The sequence below is a fragment of the Heptranchias perlo genome, chromosome 20 (assembly GCF_035084215.1).
Source record: "Heptranchias perlo isolate sHepPer1 chromosome 20, sHepPer1.hap1, whole genome shotgun sequence".
NCBI classification, from domain to species: domain Eukaryota; kingdom Metazoa; phylum Chordata; class Chondrichthyes; order Hexanchiformes; family Hexanchidae; genus Heptranchias; species Heptranchias perlo.
This window is the reverse complement of record NC_090344.1, coordinates 22,736,142-22,754,726: the sequence shown is the minus strand read 5'-3', so window position 1 is coordinate 22,754,726 and position 18,585 is coordinate 22,736,142. Positions and strand designations below refer to the sequence as shown.

General features: G+C 43.8%; 2 non-coding genes across 2 annotated transcripts; one reads left to right on the top strand and one right to left on the bottom strand.

Moving 5' to 3' along the window:
- Positions 1–9,266: 9,266 nt before the first annotated feature.
- On the bottom strand, positions 9,267–9,358 carry trnar-ucu (transfer RNA arginine (anticodon UCU)). The gene is given in 2 exon segments: positions 9,267–9,302; positions 9,322–9,358. It is a non-coding gene; the product is annotated as a tRNA-Arg (tRNA).
- Positions 9,359–11,989: 2,631 nt separating this feature from the next.
- trnar-acg (transfer RNA arginine (anticodon ACG)) lies at positions 11,990–12,062 on the top strand. Its single transcript has one exon. It is a non-coding gene; the product is annotated as a tRNA-Arg (tRNA).
- Positions 12,063–18,585: the final 6,523 nt, after the last annotated feature.

Below are 18,585 nucleotides of genomic sequence, written 5' to 3'. Positions count from 1 at the left end.
ACAAATTAAATTCCGATCAATATTATTTACTAACAATCAACAGCCCATCCATAAAACACTGCCCCGCTTTCAAAACTTTGGGCAGGACCCTGAGCTGCTCTGAAAATGATATCACCTCAACGTGATTCGATCACGCTGCGTTTTGACGTTGAGTCAGATGTCTGTCTGTCTATACGTCTGATTGGGTCTCTGCCTTATTCTCAGGCCAGGCTTTTGTTTGCTGGCTGCAGGCCTCGCTCCCCGACTGACTGAACAACTACCGGGCCGTGTGTCAGAATCAATGACTGTGACTAACTGTCTGCCCATTTATGGCCACATTTCTGAGTTCCTGCCTTCGCTCTGTGTCGCAGGCCTGTCTCTGTCCCTTAGGATGACAACACACCCACAGGCTGCACGACTGAACGCAGGTTTGGTCAGTCTGTCCTCGCAGGTCCTTCGGAAGCTAATGATTTTGAACTGAATTATTTTTCCTGAATGAATTGTGAAGTTTTGTTCAGTGATATGTTTGCGAAAGAGAACGGAGGAAATAGTTAGTGTGCAACTCGACATTTCTCCACATCGGAATAGAAAACGTGATCGGATGGATAGAAGAGGTCTGAAAGGATGGCCGATCGGCTGTGGGTGGCACCGAATTCTGCAGTGGCTGCAGTGGTTCATTACCGGTAATGAAAACGAGGTAATATACTACCACAAGCTGCCGGTGAAAATCATTCAATTTCCCAAACTTGACCCACCGAATCAAATGAAGCTCCTGGGAAAGCTACAAGACAACGCCGGTCTATCGGGCATCGTTTGAAGCAACAGGCAGTTTAAAGTGGCATCTACAGCCATGCAAGTACTGCCATGTGCCGCTGCGATCGACGAGTGGTTGAAGCGTTAAATTCAAGATCAAATGGAGTTTTCCTTCGCAGGTTTGATTTCTGCTCGCTGAATTATTGTTTAAAGATACGTTCAATGCTCAAATGAATGAACTGGATCTAACTCACTTCATTTATCTCTCTCAGAGCATGAGAGATACTCGAGCGTGGCCGGCGCTTTCAATTGGGTGCCCAATGTACTCTTGCAAAATTCAAATACACAAGAAAGAATCTTGCCCAATCTGCAACTAAAATTCTGCTACTTTGCAGAACCACCCATTTAAACTCGAATTTATTTACATGAATCTCTCTATCTCTCCCTGTCTCTTGTCTCTATGTTGTCCCCTGATGGACTTCTCAGGCTTAAAAGTTAGCAAAATATTGCAATCGGAACCTTATTACACGAACCCGCGACCTTTGCGTTATCAGCACCACGTTCTGCACAAACTGAGCCAATGGACCATGTATACAGATTTGCTTTTTAGGCTTACCCACGTGTAGGGCAGTTTGTGTTTATTTTTACACCAGCTGACAGGGTTTTTGAACTAATATTGAATATACCACATCCCTTAAACATTGTTACTTGTTTCTGTATATACTGTCGAGGATGTAGATCAAAATTAACAAAGACCACTTTAATGTAAAAAATTAAATTCCGATCAATATTATTTGACTAACAATGAACAGCCCATCCATAAAACACTGCCCCGCTATAAAACCTGTGGGCAGGACGCTGAGCTGCTGTGAAAATGATATCACCGCAACGTGATTCGATCACGCTGCGTTTTGACGTTGAGTCAGATGTCTATCTGTCTATCTTTCTTTCTGTTTATCCTTCTGATTGTGTCTCTGCCTTCTTCTCATGTTTTTTCTTTGCTGGCTGCAGGCCTCGCTCCCCGACTGACTGAACAACTACCGGGCCGTGTGTCGGAATCAATGACTGTGACTGTCTGTCTGCCCATTTATGGCCTTGAATGGCCACATTTCTGAGTTCCTGCCTTCGCTCTGTGTCACAGGCCTGTCTCGGTCCCTTAGGATGACAACACACCCACAAGCTTCACGATTGAATGCAGGTTTGGTCAGTCTGTCCTTGCAGGTCCTTCGGAAGCTTATGATTTTGAACTGAATTATTTTTCCCGGGTGACTTGTGAAGTTTTGTTCAGTGATATGTTTGCGAAAGAGAACGGAGGAAACAGTTAGTGTGCAACTCGACATTTCTCTACATCGGAATAGAAAACGTGATTGGATGGATAGAAGAGGTCTTAAAGGATGGCCGATCGGCTGTGGGTGGCACCGAATTCTGCAATGGCTGCAGTGGTTCATTACCGGTGATATATTACCGGTGGCTTCTTATTTTCGGGGTATAATTCTCGCTTTGGAATATTTGACGATTCATTCTGAGCGAGGTTCCGTTTCTTAATGTTGTTTAAAGCTCAAATATATATGAACCAGATTTAACCAACAGCATTTCTCTCCTTCAAAGAGATATTTCAGCAGACGTGTTTAATTCGAGAGCCCAATGGTCTCTTAAAAAACATTGAAAGGAAACTCTCCCGAGCTCCGTGTTAAATTCTTGCTCGTTTGCAGAACTTGACATTTGTTTCTTTACTTTAATCTGTCTCTTGACTCTCTGTGTTTTCCCCTCATGCACTTCTTAGGCTTTATTAAACGGCCAAGGATGATCGAAGCTGCAGAGAAGTGCAAAGATAGGAAGACGGAGAAGGTCAGAGAAGCAAAGGTGCAACCCAGCTGATGAATTCATAACTGAGGTCCACTAAAGTCTCTTCGCCGTCACAGTGAAAAAATCAGCAATTCGAGTACAGTATACTTTTGGTAGAGTGTATAATAGGCAGATGTTGAGACAGACGCCAATCGAACTGTTGCCGTGGCGATGAAAGCGCCAAATGCGAAACACTGGACCACAAGGTAACGCTGAACATTCTTTGCTGTGAACAAGCAGACAAACGCGGCCTTTCCCACTTGCCCCTTTGTAATTCCGGTCATTTTCGGGCCAGACAAGCTGCTCGCACAAAATAGCATTTTCTGTTCGAACTACTATTGGGACAGAAGTTGATGTTCAGGCAATAACAGCACCAAGTGCAAGTAGACATGTACATGAAATAGCAAATGAGGTGATATCCTGCCACGAGCTGCCGGTGAAAATCATTCAATTTCCCAATATTGACCCACCGAATCAAATGTTGATCCTGGGAAAGCTGCAAGACAACGCAGTCTATCGGGCATCGTTTGAAGCAACTGCCAGTTGAAAGTGGCATCTCCTGCTGCTTCTGTGGGGAGTGAGAGGGAACTGAGCATCGATTTATTGGTTATTGGTGAGTTCGTGCCGCTTGAAAGCACTGTCGACGATATCTTCCATCACTTTGCTGACGATTGAGAGCAGACTGATGGTGCGGCAATTGGCCGGATTCGATTTGTCCTTCTTTTTGTGGACTGAATAACGGAACAGGCTCGATGGGCGAAATGGCCGAGTCCTGTTCCCGTGTTCCTCATTGGTTCAGAATGTAAAACGATCCTGCATTGGCCACGTATCAAGCTCGAGTCGCATGATAAGTCGGCGAGAATTCAACGCCACTACCACCAATCCTCGCATGGCCACTTGCTGCATGTGTCCATTTGGAATCCTGTTTGAAAGAATATGCAGTCTGGCGGAGGTACTGTGATAACCCTACGCAGTCTGACCTACAGCTGTGCAAGAACTGCTGTGTGCAGCTGCGATGGCCCAGTGTTTGAAGCGTTAGACTCATAACCCACTGGGGTTTTCTTGCACCGGTTTGAATTATACTCGGTGTGTTACTGTTTAACGATCTGTTCAATGTACAAATGAATAAACTAGATCGAATTGACGCAATTACCCTTTTCAAAGCAGGAGAGACATTCCACCGTGGCGGGCGCCCAAAGTTCTCTTTCAAGATTTCAAGACACGAGAAGGAATATCTCCCAATCAGCAATTTAAATTCTGCTAGTTTGCTGAACCTGGCATTTATACTCTTCGTTTATTTCCTTGCATCTCTCTATCTGTCACTGAATCTGTCTCTTGTCTCTCTGATATAATTCTCAGGCTTCCTTGAATGGCGAAGGCTGATCTAACCTGCAAGACAAGCAGGCTGAGATGGTCGGAAAAGTAAAGTTACAACCCAGCTGATGAATTCGTAGCCAATATCTCCACATTTATGTCGCTTCAGAGCAATTCATTCTGCAAAGTGTTTCAGGATAATGCAAGTCGTACATTCAAAACGAATTTGGTGAAGAAAGGCTGATATTGTTAACTCGAAATAATTAGTGTTGAATCTGATCTCGCTGTACATCATATTTTGTACAAGAAAACGAGATTGGATGGACATTCTATTCTGAAAGGATGGTTGATCGGCTGCGTGGCAGCGAAAATTTACATTGCCTGCACGGCTCTGTTGCCAGTTGCTCTTTGGATCTGATTCTCGCTCATGGAGTTTCACTGGTTCAAATCCTGGAGCTCTTATTCACTTTCACTGGATTTCCCACGAAAGCCAAATAAAGTTTCACTCTCTCCGGTCCTCCATAAATCCTGATGTCGCAGCCTTTCTCACTCCGGGAGCTGGGGAATAGCGGAAAACTGATGAGTTTGTTGTCCCATCTGGAATGCGGTTTTGAACTGTTGTTATTCGCCGAGACAGCGTTGCTGAAGCCTTTAATGATCTCTCACAAATCAGCTGAACACGGTCGGAATGTGCAAACCATGTTACTTTTCCGAAATAAAGGAGTGACGTTCATTGTAGAAACACGGTAGAAGACTGCTCTCGCTCACTGCACAAATATCCATATCTGAATGAACCAGCTCTCCGGCAACCATTGAGTCCTCCCTTCGGACCTTGTCTGTGAAGAAGAATTCTGAGTTCCGTGCAGCCAATCTCGGATTTTTAAATATTTTTCATGTGCCTGCTATCGGACCGCAGGGTCACTGGTGGAATATCAGCCGTGCTCCGCTGGCAATTTTTACCGTGCATTTTCTTGCAGACAAAACACACATTGGAAACCTGGCGCTGTGAGGCAATAAATTCTGAGGTAAAAGATATCCAGGGCGGGCTGAAACCACCAACCTTTCAATTAAAAGCCGAACGCCCTGGCCGATTACACCACAGAGACACTATGTTCTTTATACTAAACCATTAATTCACCGCGCTAAAGTTTGAGTTTGCAGCGACCAATACAGCAGCTGTCCATCATCAGTTTACTTTTCGAAATAAAAGGTGTGCAGCTTGCACGAGTGAAAATTTTTGCTGTATTATTTCTGAGCATTAGGCTCATAACTGCCTGTATGTTTGAAGGCTCAGTCCGCAGTGGGAGAGAGAAGTGGTTTTTTGAACTGTTATTTGACCAGGTTCTATTTCAGTAAAATTCCCGTGACCAGAAAATGAGATGAGATGAATCGAGCAGGTCCAACCTGCCGTTCTGTAACACTACACGGCATCTACAAAGTTGCCTCTTTGCACTTACAGTGAAGCGGAGGGCAGTTTTCACCCTAAAACCAGCAAGATAGTTGGCGCAGTAAATAGTGTCGATGGGAGCAGAAAGCAGCAAAGGGCCATTGATGATTAAATGTGAGGGCAAAACTGTGACAGATGGAGTTCAATGTGGGGAAGTTTGATATAATCCACTGAGAAACGAAGATAGATCAGAGTGTTTTCTAAATGGAGAGAAGTTAGGAACTGTCGAGGAGCGGAGATATTCAGGGGTCCAAGTACAGAAATCTTTGCGTCAACTGATTATTTGCTGATCTGCTGGCGAGCAGCTGGTGTTTACGATATAATTGTTTCACTTTCATACTGCGGGTTCGATTCTCGGTCAAGGAAATCATTTTAACAAAACAATTATGAACATTACCAATTTAATACATGAAACCGATGATTCTCTGTGAAAGATGAATGTTTGTGATCGTCATTAATGAACCGATAACTTTCTGCTGCAGACCGGTGGAAATATTAACATGGTTAACGAGTGACAGCGAAACTTTGTGCTTTGCATGAGATGAACTTCCATCCGTTCTCATTTCCCAGACAGTATTTTAAGAGTCTGGTTAAAAATGTTCAGTGTTTATGACACCAGGACTGTGATAGAGCCGTTGTTAAATTGAACAGGAACAAACAATTGACGGCGCCTTTTCACATGTGAATCTCAGCCCTGGAGGGTTATCAGGAGTAACTTCCCAAATAACGTTTCCGCCTCCGATCTAACCGGGGACTTTTCGCATGTGAGACGAACGTGACGACCGCTAAACTAGCGAAACCTTTGCTCAGTTTATAGCACTGTGTCGCTTCTCGGTGAGACAACATCACTTCTGTCCCACACGAAACGCCGCCAATCCTCTTCCGCTTTCATTCACAAACATCTCAATGATCAAAACTTCACAAGTTACACAGGAAAAAATCTTCAAAATTTCAAAATCATTAAACTCCAGAAGGAACTAAGATGTTAATTCGTGGGATGTAGGTTTCGCTGGCAAGGCCAGCATTTATTGCCCATCCATAATTGCCCTTGAGAATGTGGTGGTGGGCCGCCTCCTTGAACCGCTGCATTCCGTGCGGTGAAGGTTCTCCCACAATGCTGTTAGATAGGGAGTTCCAGGATTTTGACCCAGCGACGATGAAGGAATGACGTCACCATTCCAAGTCGGGATGGTGTGTGACTTGGAACGGAACGTGCATGTGGTGTTATTCCCATGTGCCTACAGCCCTTGTCCTTCTCGGTGTTGGAGGTCGCAGGCTTGGGAGGTGCTGTCGAAGAAGCCTTGGCGAGTTGGTGCAGTGCATCTTGTAGATGGTACACACTGCAGCAGAGTAAAGTTGCGTTCAGTCAAAGTCGGTGTGTGAATGTTGTGTGTGTATTGTCATCCTGAGAGACAGAGACAGGATTGTGACACAGAGCGAAGATATGAACTCAGAAATGTGGCCATTCAGGTTCATAAAAAGGAAGACGGTAAGTCAAAGTCATTCATTCTGACACACGGTCCGGTACTTGGTCATTCAGTCGGGGAGGGAGGCCTGCAGCCAGCAATCAAAAAGCCTGAGAATAAGGCAGAGACGCATTCAGACGGATATACAGGTAGACAGGCAGATGGACAAACAGACAGACAGGCAGAGAAGCAGACCGTGTCCTTTGCCTTTTATCCTGATTTGTCAGTAATAATTTTAAACAGCTTCTGGATCGGTCCCTTCCTTTAATCCTGTGCAGCAGCAGTGAAAATAACTTTTTGGATTTGAGGGTTGAGCCGAATCCGAGTCCGTACCCCAGTCCCCAGGAGAAATTCCCTCATTCCTGGGCACTTTGTGTTAAGCAGAGGTGAGCAGCAAAAAGTGTTAATAATGGGAATAGTGGGACTGAGATTTGCTTAAACAGCCGGCACCCTGTAAAACAGAGCTCCAAGTATCGGTTCAAATAAAGTCCTGAACTGACAGAGGGGAGGGCAGATGAGGATTGAATTAAATCCCAATTCACTGAATCTAAACAAGGTTTAAAGAAGTGAATCTTTCAGGAGTTGGATTCCTGAGCCTGTGTGTGAGCTGAAACTGGATCGGTCCCGTTCAGTAAAAGAGACCGGCAGGCGGCTCCCAGACAGGGCTCAGGCCGGGACCGGGCAGCGGCTGGATGAGAGAGCGGGGCTCCTGCGCTGCTGCTGCGACTGCTTCCGCCTCTGTGAGTCCCTGCGGCGGCCGGTACTGATTTCCCTCTTATGGATCCGGCTCCAACCTTTCGTTGTGATCCTCGTGGCGCAACGGCAGCGCGTTTGATTCCAAATCCCAAAGATGCGTGTTCGAATTACGTTGGGGTTGTTACATTTTCACCACGTTTCAGTGTCACTCTGTTTTAACGCGGGCCAGTCTTTCAGGGATGGTCCATTCACTGCATGTAAAATAATATTGATCATAGAATGAACACACCACAGAAGGAGGCCATTCGACCCATCAATTCCTAACCTGCCTTTTGTAAGAACAATCCCATTGGTCCCATTCCCCGTCCCTTTCCCCGTGGCCCTGCGTTTTCCCCTTCAAGTATTTATCAAATTCCTTTATGAAAGCCACGATTGAATCTGCTTCCATCACCTTTTCAGGCAGCGCATTCCAGATCATAACCATTCGCTGCGTAAATAAAATTTTGCTCATGTCGTCTTTGTTTCTTTTGCAATCACCTCAAATCTGTGTCCTCTGGTTCTTGACACTTCCGCCAACGGGAACAGCTTCTCTTTATTAACTTTATCTGAACCCTTCATGATTTTGAACACTTCTATCAAATCTCCTCTGAACCTTCTCTGCTCTCAGGAGAACAACCCCAGCACGGCGTAAATGCGGTCAATCAGCTCCAATTTATTTATTTGGGCATTAAACAAAACGTGAAAGACTGGCAAGGCGTTGTCCGAACAGAAGTCACTGCTTGAAGATAATAAATCCAATTTCTGCGTGGGCGCTGGGTTCAAATGCTACTACTGATAGAATTTCTGGCAATGTTCATTTTGACCTGTTCGCAGAAAACCCGATTGTCGTGCGATGGAGCAGAGGATGTGAAATAAGCTTAAAGTGGAAGTGCAGATATTAGTTTCAATACAGTGACTGGACACGTTTCCACAGGTAAGGGCCCCTCACCTTAAGATTCCTTCCAGCAGAGTGGGACAGGTGATCAGAGTGACCGGGCTCCAGCGGCGCAATCGGTCAGTGCGCGGTCCTGACATGACAGTACAGGATCGGGAAATACCGAGGTTGTTAATTCGAGTCTCACCGAGATCAAACAATCATTTTGCTTGTGAACATTTCGACCGGAGTTAAAGGTACAATTGGTGTGTTCCAAAATGCATCCATTCATTTGTATTGCCACGTGTTTCCTCCGGACTACGCTGTTGCAATAGCAGATGAGATGTTCAGTATTACTTGTTTGTCCGAGGGAGGCTGCGGTTTTGGTGATGCAAATTATGATTTTGATCCATCGACAAATCGTGCGATTTAACTGGAGCTTTAAATCAGCGCCTGAGACCGCTCAGCCAGGATACTTTCCATCCGACACTTCAGGAGCTAGTTTTACAGGAATAGAATTACTACAAGCAAGAATTCTACCCCTCCAGCACCAATGCTCACACGGCAGCAGGATGCATGTGTCCAGTTAGAAACCTGTCTGAAGGAACATGCAGTCTGACAGAACCGTAAGTCCAGCAGATTGACTTTCGGTCTGAGATGATGTTGAGTCTCCTCCTTGAGAGTGTTTCGCCAATCCAGCTCAGAATGGATTTAGAATCATAAATTCTGGTTTGACTGGAGCCACTTGTGTAAGATGAAGTGCAGGGAGCAGTTTCCCGTCCTTGACGGACATTAATGATCCTGTTGCGCTTTTGCTGCAAAATATCACTTCCCAGCTCCCGAAACTAAAACCCAACTCTGGTGGGACTCGAACCCACAACCTTTGAATACCTCCTCCAATCATTCAGTAGAAGTCCAACACGCTATCCATTGCGCCACAGAGTCAGTTATGTAGTATGCGGGAGAGCGGGGATCTTGTGCTGTGGTTGAGGCGGTCAGGCTGCTCCTGCTTCCGCTTCTCACATTCCCAGAGCCGCGGCGGCAGTCTGCACGGATCACCCTCCAATGGATCCGGCTCCAGCCGCTTGTTGTGGGCCTGGTGCAAGAACAGTCGCGTCTGACTCCAAATCAGAAGGCTGCGTGTTTTGAACCAGTTTGAAATCACAGCATTTTCACTGTGGCTCAGGGTCCTGCCGATAGATTTTTGATCGGGACAGTGTTTCAGTGATGGGATGTTCAGTGTTTGTGCAACAATATGAAAATTAAGTTTGATACATAAATTAGCTTTTTTTCTGTTACTTTCTATTTACACCCTCTCCAGTTTTATGTAGAAAGAGTTAACAATGTTTAAGGGATGTGGTGGGCAGTGTTTGTGGAATCAGTGTAATTAAATTGGATACTTTCATCAGTTCCTTCTCTAACCCAGACCCTTATCATTAGATTTGTAGCTTCACCCTGTTTAAAATAGGTTACTCAGTGATAGAAATAAATCAGTTACAACCCCGAAACCTCAGCGGGTTTATTTGTTCCAATGATTTATGATGATCTCGATTTCCATTGAAATTTTCAATCAGCAAATCCCAACGGGTGTTTTGGGTTTGACAAACTAATTTTTTACTTGCCTGGTTCCTGGAAATTATCCAGTGGGGATTTGCTTACCCGTACAGATATAGAAATAAATACATTCCATCATTTCACAAATGACAGTTGTGTAAATAAATATATCGCGATATCCAACATGGAAAAGCAGCTCTTCATTTTCTTAAACAAATTTCCTCATTTTATTTTATTAATCCACTTACGTTTCAATGTAAAACATATATTCAGAGCATCTCTCTAAACTTAAAGAATGGTAAAACAATTGCAGGTTTTACAAACACATAACATGCGATCGTATAAGTAAGATTAAGGCTGACTTTGTGAAATTTTTATTCTAATTATCTTTATGATGGTGCGAAAAATATTTCTCGATGTCCGTCCCCAACTTAACAGAGAAACTAAGATGAAAACCAAAAGGATTTTTCAAAAACTATTTGGAGCGATTTGATCGGTTCCCCTTCTCCTTTCTTTAATTGTTACCTTTTGATAATTGTTCATCTTGATCCGTTTGCTTCATTTTTTCCAGTCATTTATGGTGAATTTTCTATCCGTTAACGTTCTTAAATATTTGATTTGTTTGTTCCCTACCTCTTCACTTGTGATTTGTCGACCTTCAGGTCAAAATCTGAAACAGAAATGTGTTTATATTCAGGCGTGACTCTGAAGTGTGAGACCGAGAGGTGATGCCGGATGTGTGACCGAGAGAACAACTGCTGGAGGCAGAACTGTCTCCTTACATACCCCGTGTGGCATTGCTCATGGTAGGTCGGATGACAATGTTTTATATTGACTGAACGGCTATGTATATAACGCAGAACGGATTTTACTGCTGCTTTAACTCCACAAACTTTAATCACCATAAATGACCAAAGTCTCAGATCAGTAAGAATTGAATTGCTGTTGGTGAGGGGAGTTTGCACATTGGAAGGAGTTTATACAATTACAGCTCCAGGTGAAACCTGCAAACCTCCCTCGCCTGTAGGTGACGTCACTATGAGATGTCCAGCTTTCTTTGCGCTTCTGGACTTCTGAAGTGTGATTGAACCTTCCCAAAAGTTTCCTATAATTCGTGAGGAAGGAAGGTATCAGTCAAAATGTGATATATAAACGTGGATGTTTAACTGGGTACCATGGGAACCTGATACACTGCTCATTCCAGTTATTTGTCCAGCAGCAAACAGAAATCATTCTCTTCAACTGTACTCGCCCGAAGGAAAAGGAAACAAACAAAACTGCTCAGTTCTTTGTTTTAGCTTCTTCTGCTGGTTTCCGTTCACTCACCGAGAAAGTGACAGAGAGACTGAGAGATTGGATTGGCTTTTTCACTTTGTAATCGATTATACTTTGTACTTATTGTAAGAGACGGTTCCATCCCAATTGTCATGTGCCTGATATTCTCATTAATACTATGATGTGTTCAAAATGAGTTTCTGCTAATTTTACAAAAGCTGAACAGCGAAACTGCTCTGAAACGAGTTTCGCTTCGTAACTTTTAATGGAGAAGGGTTGCTGGTTGTAACTAAATTAGTTTGTAAAATCAGCCCTCTGGAACAGTATCCTCGAAACGTGTTTCGGACACATTGTATGAGAGGTCCATCTGTCCAATGAAGGAACACTTCCGCACTGCAGTTCTGGAATCCTTTCCTTGTTGACTCCGAAACTAATACAAATATTATTTTGTTAAAGATCATTTTGTTGTTGAACTCACAAATTGGGTAAATATCACATCGGAGGCTTAAGACAATAAAGGACCCGATGAAACAGGCACTTTGAGCAGCGAAGCCACGGAGCCAAATCAAGCTGCAAAATCACCATCTCCTCTCACTGACACCTGTCAGATACTCCCCACTGTGTGTTGGAGTTTGAGGCCGTTTGGTTCATTTCGATTTCGCTTGCACATTTCGCTGTTTTTATCTGTCAACCTGTCGGTTGATTCTGAATGAAAAGTGAAATAAAATACATCAACTCCCATGAATTGGGCCAGTGGCGCAATGGATAACGCGTCTGACTACGGATCAGAAGATTGTAGGTTCGACTCCTACCTGGCTCGGGTTTGTGCAATTTTATCTCTGACACTGGGGAACGAAGAATCAAATTTCCTGATAAGATATTGTTTATGGTGAAGCAGGAAAGAAAACATTCCATCTTGAAAGATTTAGGTTCAATTACAAAAAGAAACTGTGACCACAACGTTTTCCAACAAGCCGCCTTTTAGTTTGATGTCAGACACACGAACATTGCAGCACGAGGTGGAGGCACCGCGCTGATGATCTTCAGGTGTATCCGGGCCGTTCAGACACTTCGTGTGACACAAGAGCTTTCCAATCCCCGCTTGCTCCTGAACGCCGAGACGTTCGTTGAAAGCAGCATTCACCGACAGGACCGCTATTCCGCTCCCTTTGCCGGTCTGCAGGAAATCCGATGCTGAAAATACAAAGTAGGACGGACAGTATCTGGAAAACAGTTATACTTTCAGTGTTCAGACTTTGGTGAGAACTATAAACAGGACTTTGGATACATATAAACTCGGTGTGGAGTAGGAGTGCGCTGTTCTTTTATAAACTATGGGTGTGTATATATGAGTGTGATGTTTATGTATGAACTGTGGGTGTGTATATATCAGTGCGATGTTTATATATGAACAGTAGGTGCGTATATATAAGTGCGATGTTTATATATCGACTATGAGTGTGCATATATGAGTGCGATGTTTATATATGAACTGTGCGGAGTATATATAAGTGCGATGTTTATATATGAACTATGGGTGTATATATATGAGTGCGACATTTTTATCTAACTATGAGCGTATATATATGAGTGCGATATTTATATATGAACGGTGGGTGAGTATATCTGAGTGCGATGTTTATATATGAACTCTGGCTGTGTATATATGAGTGCGATGTTTATATATGAACTGTGGGGATGTATGTATGAGTGCGATGTTTATATATGAACTGTGGGGATGTATGTATGAGTGCGATGTTTATATATGAACTGTGGGTGTGGAGATATGAGTGTGATGTTCATACATGAAGTGCGGAATGACCGGGAGGGGCAATTCCCCCTGGGGTTATATGTTCTTCCAACATAAGGACACAAAGATCAATTAACAGTGGGCTGGAAATAGCTCAGTTGGGAGGGTGTTTTACAAAAGGTCTAAAGATCTCGGGTTTTTGCAGTTTGAGTTATTTAATTTCTGCTTCTTTGAATCCGAGAATGGTTACAGCACGGAAGGTGGCCATTCTGCCCATCGAGTCCATGCCGGAACTCTGCAAGAGCAATCCAGCTCGTCACACTCCCCCGCAGTTTACCCGTAGCCCTGCATTTTTTTCCCTTCAAGTACTTATCCAATTCCCTTTTGAAAGCCACGATTGAATCTGCCTCCAGCGCTCACTCAGGCAGTGAATTCCAGATCTTAACCACTCGCTGTGTAAAAGCGTTTTTCCTCATGTCGACTTTCATTCTTTTGCAATCACCATAAATCTTTGTCCTCTGGTTCTTGACCCTTCCGCCTGTGGGAGCAGTTTCTCTCTATCTACTCTGTCTAGATCCTTCGTGATTTTAAATACATCGATGAAATCTCCTCTCAACATTCTCTGCTCCAAGGACAACAACCCCAGCTTCTCCAGTCTATCCACGTAACTGAAGTCTTACATCCCTGGAACAATTCTAATAAATGTTTTCTTCACCCTCTCTAAGGCCTTCACACCCGTCCCAAAGTGCGGTGCCAAGAACTGGACATAATACTGCAGTTGTGGCCGAACCAGTGCTTTATAAAAGCTCATCGTAACTTCCTTGTTTTTGTACTTTTTGCCTTAATTTGTAAAGCACAGGATCCCATATGCTTTTTTTAAACCGTTTTTCAGTCTGCCCTGCCACCTTTAAAGATTTGTTCACACATACCTCCAGATTTCTCGGTTCCTGCAGCTCCTTGAGAATTAAGCCCTTCAGTTCAATTCGCCTCTCCTCGATTTTCCAACTAAAATTTATCGCGTCGCTTTTCTACGCGTTAAATTTGATCTGCCATGTGTTCGTCCATTCCACCAGCCTGTCTTGTCCTATCATTATCCTCTTCAATGTTCATTACACTTCCAAGCTTTGTGTCATCTGCAAATTTTGAAATTGTACCCTGTACACCAAAGTCCAATTCATTAATATATATCAAGAAAAGCAGTGGTCCGAGTACCGACCCGTGAGGAACACGACTGTAAACCTCCCTCCAGTATGATAAACAACCGTTCACCACTGCTCTCTGTTTCCTGTCACTTGAGCCAATTTCGTACTGCCACTGCCCCTTTTATTCTATGGGCTTCAACGTTGATGACAAGCCTATTATGCAACACTTTATCAAACGGCTTTTGGTAGTCCAGATATACCATGTCAACCACATTGCCCTCATCGACTCTCTCTTACCTCAACAAAAAACTCAATCAAGTTAGTTAAACACGATTTGCCTTCAACAAATCCGTGCTGCTTTCCTTAATTAATCCACACTTGTCCATTGGCGATTAACTTTGTCTCGGATTATCGTTTCTAAAAGTTTGCCCTTCATCGAGGTTAAACTGACTGGCCTGTAGTTCCTGGGTTTATCCTTTCACGCCTTTTTGAACAAGGGTATAATATTTGCAATTCTCCAGTCCTCTGGCACCACCCCCGTATCTAAGGATGATTGAGTGATTATGGCCAGTACCTCCACAATTTCCACCCCTAATTCCCTCAGCAAACTAGGATGCATCCCATCCGGACCAGGTGACTGATCTACTTTAAATACAGCTGGCCTTCCTAAGTGCTCCTATTTATTAATTTATAGCCCATCTCGTATCTCGAATACTTTTTTTTCTGTAACTTGGCAGCATCTTCTTCCTTGGTGAAGACAAATGCAACGTACCCATTTAGTACCACAGCCATGCCCTTTGCCTCCATCCGTAGCTCTCAGTTTTGGTCCCGAATCGGTCCCACCCCTCCTCTTCCGACCCGTTCACTGTTCATGTGCCAAAAGAAGACTTTTGAATTCCCTTTTATGTTAGCCACCAGTCTATACTCATTCTCTCTCCATGCCCCTTTTTTGCCCTTTTCACTTCCCCTCTGAACTCTCGACTGTATTATCAACCTGACATCTGTCCAACGCCTCTCTTTTCAACTTACTCTCTATCTCTTTCGTCATCCAGGGAGCTCTTTGCTTCATTTGCCCTACTTTTCCCCCTAGTGGGAATGTCCCTCGACTGTACCTGAACCATCACTTCATAAAGGTCGCTCATTGTTCAATTATAGTTTTCCATGTCAATCTTTAATTCCAATTTACCGGGGCCAGATGCGTTCTCATCCCACTGAGATTGACCTCCTCCAATTGAGTATTTTTACTAAGATTGGACAGAGTCCATTTCCATAGCTATTCTAATCCTTATGATACTGAATGCTGCTCCCTAAATGCTCCCCCACTGACACTTGCTCCACTTGGCCCGTGTCATTCCTTTGAACCAAATCCAGCAATGCCTCCTTCCTCAGTGGGCCAGAAACGGACTGGTCGAGAAAGTTATCCTGAACACATTTCAACAATTCTTCCCCTTCTTTGCGCCTTATTTTCTGGTTATCTCAGCCTCTATTAGGATAGTTGAAATCCCCTGTTATCACTACTCTCTGGCTTTTGCACCTCTCTGTAATTCCCCTGCAAATGTGCTCCTCTATATCCGTCCCACTAGCTGTTGGCCTATAGAATACACCAAGTAGTGTAATCGCACCTCTATTGTTCCTTGACTCGAACTCAGTACCCAGGAGAAATTCCCTCTGTCCTGGGAACTTTGTATTAAGCAGAAGTTAGCAGCAAAAAGTGTTCGTGGTGGGACTGCGAAATGCTTAAACAGCCAGCACCCTGTAAAACAGAGCTCCAAGTGTCGGTTTAAATAAAGTCCGGAACTGACAGAGCGGCGGGCAGCTGAGGATTAAATTAAATCCCAATTCACTGAATCTAAACAAGGTTTAAATCAGTGTATCTGTCAGGAGTGAGATTCCTGACCTTTTGTGTGAGCTGATACTGGATCGGTCCCGTTCTGTAAAGAAAGAATGGCAGGCGGCTCCCAGTCAGGGCTCAGGCCGGGACTGGCAGCTCTCCGCTGGTAACGGCTGGATTCGAGAGCGGGGCTCCTGTGCTGATGCTGCTCCTGCATCCGCCTCTTCGAGTCCCTGTGGCGATCGGTACCGATCTCCCTCCTATGGATCCGGCTGCAAATGCTTGTGATGGACCTCGTGATTCCAAATCAAAAAAATGCGTGTTCGAATTATGTTGGGGTCATCGCAATGTTTCAGTGTCAGTTTGTTTTTTTTAGCTGTGCAGTCTTTTTGGGATTGTCTGTTCACTGTTTATAATAACATTTATCATAGAATCATAGAACGAACACACCACAGAGGAGGCCATGCGACCCATCAATTCCTTACCTACAATTTAGAACATAAGGACATAAGAAATAGGAGCAGGAGTCGGCCAATCGGCCCCTCGAGCCTGCTCCGCCATTCAATAAGATCATGGCTGATCTGATCCTAACCTCAAATTTAAATTCATGTCCAATTTCCTGCCGGCTCCCCGTAACCCCAAATTCCCTTTACTTCTAGGAAATTGTCAATGTCTGTTTTAAATTTATTTAATGATGTAGCTTCCGCAGCTTCCTGGGGCAGCAAATTCCACAGACCTACTACCCTCTGAGTGAAGAAGTTTCTCCTCATCTCAGTTTTGAAAGAGCAGCCCCCTATTCTAAGATTATGCCCTCTTGTTCTATTTTCACCCATCCTTGGGAACATACTTACGGCATCCACCCGATCAAGCCCCTTCACAATCTTATATGTTTCAATAAGATCGCCTCTCATTCTTCTGAACTCCAATGAGTAGAGTCCCAATCAACTCAACCTCTCCTCAAATGTCCGCCCCCTCATCCCCGCGATTAACAGAGTGAACCTTCTTTGTACTGCCTCGAGAGCAAGTATGTCTTTTCCTAAGTATGGAGACCAAAACTGTATGCAGTATTCCAGGTGCGGTCTCACCAATACCTTATATAACTGCAGCAATACCTCCCTGTTTTTATATTCTATCCACCTCACAATAAAAGCCAACATTCCGTTGGCCTTCTTGATCACCTGCTGCACCTGCATACTAACTTTTTGATTTTCTTGCACTAGGACCCCCAGATCCCTTTGTACTGCAGTACTTTACAGTTTCTCGCCATTAAGATAATAACTTGCTCTCTGATTTTTCCTGCCAAAGTGCATAACCTCACATTTTCCAATATTGTATTGCATCTGCCAAATCTCCGCCCACTCACCCAGCCTGTCGATATCCCCTTGAAGGTTTTTTATGTCCTTCTCACTCTCTACTTTCCCTCTCATCTTTGTATCATCTGCAAACTTTGATATGTGACACTCGGTCCCCTCCTCCAAATCGTTAATATAGATTGTAAAGTGTTGGGGACCCAGCACCGACCCCTGCGGAACACCACTGGCTACTGTTTGCCAGTCCGAGAATGAACCATTTATCCCAACTCTCTGCTTGCTGTTCGATAACCAATCCTCCACCCATGCCAGAATATTACCCCCAATCCAGTGATTCTTTCTCTTGAGCAATAATCTTTTATGTGGCACCTTGTCGAATGCCTTCTGGAAGTCTAAATACACTGCGTCCACTGGTTCCCCTTTATCCACCATGTACGTTATGTCCTCAATGAACTCAAGCAAATTTGACAGACATGACTTCCCCTTCACAAAGCCATGCTGACTTTGTCCTATTAAATTATGTTTATCCAAATGTTCCGCTATTGGCTCCTTAATAATAGACTCCAAAATTTTACTCACCACAGGTGTTAGGCTAACTGGTTCATAATTTCCAGCCTCCTGCCCACTACTCTTTTTAAATAAGGGTGTTACATTAGCAGTTTTCCAATCTGCCGGGACCTTTGCCGAGTCCAGAGAATTTTGGAAAATTATTACCAAAGCATCCACAATCCCGACTGCCACTTCCCTCGTGACCCTAGGATGTAAGCCATCAGGTCCAGGGAATTTATCCGCCTTGAGTCCCATTAATTTACTGAGTACCAATTCCTTAGTGATTTTAATCGTATTTAGCTCCTCCCCCTAGTGCCTCCCGTTTGTCCAGTGTTGGGACATTCTTAGTGTCCTCTACCGTAAAGAATGAAACAAAATATTTGTTCAGCATTTTTGCCATCTCCATGTTTCCCACCATTAATTTCCCGGTCTCATCCTCTAAGGGACCGACGTTTGCCTTAGCCACCCTTTTTCTTTTTATATAACTATAGAAGCTCTTGCTATCTGTTTTCATATTTTTTGCTAATTTATTTTCATAATCTATCTTCCCTTTCTTAATCAGTCCTTTAGTTACTTTTGCTGTCTTTTGAAGACTTCCCAATCTTCTATCCTCCCACTAAGTTTGGATACCTTATATGTCCTTGTTTTTAGTCGGATACTATCCTTAATTTCTTTACTTAGCCACGGATGGCTGTCATTTCTTTTACACCCTTTTTTCCTCAGTGGAATATATATTTTTTGAAAGTTGTAAAATAAATCCT